Raw genomic sequence first — 5,544 nt, 5'->3', positions numbered from 1 at the left:
TAACCAACAACAAAAAAATTTTTTATTTAAAAAAATATATAAATAAATTAAAAATGGCCTCTTGTTTTTCTTTATTCTCTGGTGCCAGCCTCAGGCATCTGCTCACCAGTCTTGCTGCCCTGTTTCCCTAGTATTGGTGTCCCTATCCCTTTAAGACTTCGAAAAAGCGCTCGCCAAAACAAAACAGCAAAAAAAAAAAAAAAAAAATGGCCGCTCTTTTTTCTTATGTCTTCTGGCACCAGGCCTCCAGTACCCTCTCACCATTCTTGCAGCCCTGTTTCCCTAGTGTCCAGGTCCCCGTGTATTCCCTGTGTCTGTGCTCTGGTCTGGATGGCTGGGGCTGGGTGTTCAGCAGTCCTGGGCTCCTTCTCCCTCCCGCTCTGCCTACTCTTCTCCTGCCAGGAGCTGGGGGGAGGGGTGCTCATGTCCCGGCAGGCCGGGCCGGGGCTTGTATCTTACCCCCTTTACGAGGCACTGGGTTCTCGCAGGTGTGGATGTGGTCTGGATGTTGTCCTGTGTCCTCTGGTCTTTATTCTAGGAAGATTTGTCTTTGTTATATTTTCATAGATATATCTGGTTTTGGGAGGAGATTTCCACTGCTCTACTCATGCCGCCATCTTCCATCATGTGTTTTTTTAATGTAAATAGTGACAAATTTATATTAATCCATTTACCAGATGGAATTAAAACATTTCTCCTTTTAACATGGACAATTTTTGACCCATAGTTACTGTTAAGGTACATATTATTAGAACATTTAACTGAAATATTATATGGCACTAAACCAGCCTTTTTACCTATTCTGAATGGTTTATGGACTGGAAACTCGTAACTTTGGCATTAAGCTAAAACATTCTTAAATATATTAATTATAGGAAAACTATTTCAAGAAGATACAAATCAGTATGAAAAGTGAGAGAAGTGTCTGTGATAAGTGATATCAATTTACTAATGTACTTTTCAATACTGTTTGCAAATGTGGTATGAGATTCCATTCTAAATTGTTTATTTTAGTTGGTCTCTCAAATCCCCTGCATGAGCAATCTCTTTTGTGCTAGAAACCTTCTGAAGGCTTTCTTCACATCTTTGTTTCTCAGAGTGTATATGAGAGGATTTACCAATGGGGTGACCACACAGTAGAACACGGAGACCACTTTACCAATGGTGAAGTTGTACTTGGCCGGAGGGCAGACATAGGCAAAGATGATGGTGCCATAATAGATGGTGACCACAGTGAGGTGGGAGGCAGAGGTGGAGAAAGCTTTTCTCCAAGCTTCCTGGGAAGATATTCTGATTACTGTGACCACAATGTGTCCATAGGAGGACATGGCGAGAAGAGAAGAACTGAGAATCACAACAGAGCTACATGTGTAGCTCAAGGCCTCGACCAAGATTGTATCTGAGCAAGAGAGTTTATAGATGGGGTCTGAGTCACAAAAGAAATGGTTGATCTTCTGGGGGCCATAGAAGTTCAGACAAGAGATAAGTATGGTAGATAGAAGAGGGACAATGAGGCCTCCAATCCAAGATCCAGTGGAGAACTGCAGGCACACTGGAATCCTCATGAGCAGTGAGTATCTTAGAGGGTTGCAGATGGCCATGTACCAGTCATAGGCCATCACTGCCAGGAGGATGCACTCAGTAGCTCCCATGGAGAAAAAGAAGTAGTACTGGGCTATACAGCCAGACACAGAGATGGTGACACCCCGTGGCAGGCAGGTGGCCAGCAGTTTAGGTACTGTGAGTGTGGTGTTCCAGATCTCCAGGAATTACATATTTCCTAAGAAAATGTACATAGGGGTCTGGAGTGTCATCTCAATCACAACAGTGAATATGATAAGGTTGTTTGCCATGAGGGACAGCAGATACACAGTGAGCAACATTAAAAACAATGTGAGTCTCAGGTAGAGAATACCAGGAAACCCAAGAAAAAGGAACTTAGTCACTGTGGTCTGGTTTGTCATCTCCATAGCTCATCCTCTCTGATCTGGAACCAACAAAGCCTTTATAATACATGAGCAAGAAAGGGATATATCTGTTATCATTTATTTAATGATGATAATAGGCTTCTAGTTTATTAAAAATTAAAATTTGCACATGGATTAGCTCACTCAATTTAGAAAAGAAATCTCCATGATAAATATTCGAAGATCTAAAACTTCAAATGAAGAAACTGGGGGAGTGATTTTCCTACACTTACATCACTTTAAATGGCAGGGAAGGTTTTGAACTCAGCAGGTTGATTTTAATGGTGAGTCCACAACAGTAAGAAAAACATGTATCTGTTATTGTCCCATCACTGAGGAATTTACATCCTCGAGACTAGAGGATGGTGATGAAATATGCAGACAATTCATTTCCGAAGCCAGAAGATCATTGGAGTGGTTGTTATGCCTCACAGAATGGTGATTCTAGGCCATACTATTTGCTAACCAACACAGAATGTTTTTTACAATTTTATCTTCAAGATCCCTAATTTATTCCATCAATTATGTTTTGGTGGGAGATTGGGACATGAGCAAACACTATCTCCAGAAAACAGAAGCACAGAGTAGGATTTAAAATCTATATTAAAAATATTTTGTTTATAAATATTAACAATCCTAATCTTTGGATTGTTTGTTTTTAGAATCATTGCATTCATCTCTTTTCCTACATTTAGGAGAAATAGTCAAACAAATAAATTTTCACAGACAGTGAGGTGGTTTCTATATCTTGGTTACTGTGAAAGAACAGAACATGAGATCTACCCATTTTCCAAATATTTAAGTGTACTTTATAATATTGCAAACTGTTGTTCTGTTGTGTTACCACAATAAAAAATATTTAGAAATCTTGTCTTTAAAGAAAAAAGGATTCCAATGGGTACAATCATGTATACATATGCTTCAGTGCCAAGTATCAAGATGATAAATGAAAAGTATAGAAAAAAATATCTTAGGGCTCATAATAAAAGCTTTCTTCTATATGTAAAATATAATTTTAATATTTAAAAAATTATCTGACATAATGATACTGACTTGATAACTCCTATAGCACAATAAAAAATATGTTGAGTGAAATGAAGAGACAATTGTGTTCATATATGTGTATTTCTGTGAGCAAAACTTTATGGGAATTTTGAACCATAAAATTCTATTTAAAAATATGTATATGTTCTATGGCACAGTATTAATGGTCCAATGTAGTGTACTGCTGATACAGAAGAGAATTTTTCAAGATAAATATGTCATAAAAATTATTAGATGTGGTTAAAGTAACATCAGTATAATCAGGAGACATTTTATTTGCCCCACTACATTGACCTTCACATTTTAACATCCTAAAAATGCTACTTTGCTTTTTACTCTAACATAATATAACATTTACTTTTTTTCAGGTTTTATAACTTTTCAAAGTATTTTAAAAATATTATGACTAGTGAACACAGAATTTATCAATTTAAGAAAACTATTTGGATGAAAGAATTGGGAGCAATATTTAAAAATATATTCCCTGATTCTATAAGACAAATAGTACAATTCATATTGTCACTTGACTATAAATGTTTCAAGGTTTCTACATTGCAATTGGCTATCTTTCTGCTGGCACTACCAAAGCAAATTCAGCAATTTGAAAAAAATAGCAGTATAGTTTTGGCAGCAATCAGATCAACATCATGTCAAAGAGAACATTTCTTTTTCTTAAAGATATTGTGGCTAATTCTGCCTTTAGCAAAAATAGGGTTATACCCTCTTAAATGTATATTAACTTTGAAGGGAACTGGACATGCCAAAGGTATATTACATGTGATTACAGAAGGATCCAAATTATAAAACTACTATTACGTAGCTCCATTATATTCTACCTAAGTAAAAACATGGATTATATCATCCCAGATATACTTACAGCCTGTACTCTCTTTGGTTATTTTTCAAGAATGGAATGTTATTAAAATTTCTTTAAGCTTTCCTTTCAGAAGGTTACAATATTAAAGGACACTACATTCAATTGGACCATAAGGAGAAGAAACATATCATCTCTTCACTGCTATGTCATGGACTCTCCACGACCATCTATGTTATAGATAAACACGAATTCCTCCCCCCTTTTTTTTCAGAGCTTTCTTTCCTTGTGAGCAGGATGTTAAGAAAGACGCGGTCTGAGATCCCCCTTGTGGGAATTAATACTATGTGTTCAGCCAGGGGCCTTGGAGACTTGCCTTTCAACGTGGGACATCCACAAAGTTTCCCTGAAGATTTTCCTCCGGTGAGAGTCAAAATAGTCTCACATTAGCAATAAAGAAAGAACAAAGGAAGTGTGGGAAACAGCAGAAATGTTTCTACAGGAACTGAAGAAATAGTCTCCTAATTGGATTTATAATGCCACTGCCTATGGCATTCACCTGTGTTTCATGTATACAGATTGCACCCTTCAATATTTCAGCCATAACAAGCATACCAAGAAGGTCACACTGTCTAGCATACAAAGCACATACTGGATCAGTACTTAAAGCACTTCCTTTATAGTAAGAGCACTACTAAACATGCAAAACAAAACAAAGCTGGTGTGACATTCTCTTCATACCAAAAACCTCAACTCTCAATATTCACAAAGCATATGTGGAAAACAACATTGCTCAACTGAGTAGATATCAAAGTTAAGTCATTTCACATACACACACACACACACACACACACACACAAATTGTTATAGTAGCATAGTAAATATGTATAGACGGTATGAAAGACCGACAATCTATAAGAACAAAAGAAGGAAAAAAATGACAATGTATGTGGCTGAATAAGATAAATCCAGATTATTTCTACATATGAATGGCAAAAAGAGAACTTAGAATATAAGTGTGAGCTTGTTCACATTAAGTTCATGTTGCCAAGGAAAATATTTTCTTAAATACTTTGTGAAAATTAGCCCATATGTAAATATTTTATAAATAAATCCTTATAAATAAAAGTCAAGCAGATCAAACATTTAAGCATTAAAGAAATTAACTGTAAATCAACTGTTATCACTGAGAAAGTAGGAAGTACCAGGAGGTATTTATTTGAAACTATGAACAGGTAGCTTGTTCAAAGTAACATGGGATATTGGTGGCATGATTTAATATGAGCATGAGGAATGCTAATTATTTAGGGATGTCAAATGCCCTACTAAAGGTATTAATAGTGGTCCCACTAAGATTCGCTATCTAAAGACAATAGAAGATAATTTTTAAAATGAACTTTTTGAGCTATAACTAACATACTATAAGATACAGCCGTTATAAGGATAGAGTTTGAGTTTTGATAAATGTATAGAAATGTAACTACAACTGCAATCAAGAAATAGAGCTCTCAGAAAGTGTCCTATTGACCCACACATTCAAATATTTTCTCCACTTAGACACAAGAAATTGTTGCTTTCTGTTTTCTCACTCTGGGGGGGAAATATGTTCCCAGCCCAGAAAAAATTACCTTTGATGGCAAAATCAGTCAAAGGGAAAAATAAAGTGAATAAACCTGTTTATTGCTTAGAAGCAGTTGTCCACTTTTGCTCACCAGTGTC

General features: G+C 36.2%; 1 pseudogene; it reads right to left on the bottom strand.

The window, feature by feature from the left end:
* Nucleotides 1–1,022: 1,022 nt before the first annotated feature.
* On the bottom strand, nucleotides 1,023–1,970 carry LOC118912718 (olfactory receptor 5F1-like; annotated as a pseudogene).
* Between the last annotated feature and the right edge of the window lie 3,574 nt (nucleotides 1,971–5,544).

This window comes from Manis pentadactyla, chromosome 13 (genome assembly GCF_030020395.1).
Source record: "Manis pentadactyla isolate mManPen7 chromosome 13, mManPen7.hap1, whole genome shotgun sequence".
NCBI classification, from domain to species: Eukaryota; Metazoa; Chordata; class Mammalia; order Pholidota; family Manidae; genus Manis; species Manis pentadactyla.
The sequence above is the reverse complement of the archived record's forward strand: the minus strand, read 5'-3'. Positions and strand labels throughout refer to the sequence as shown.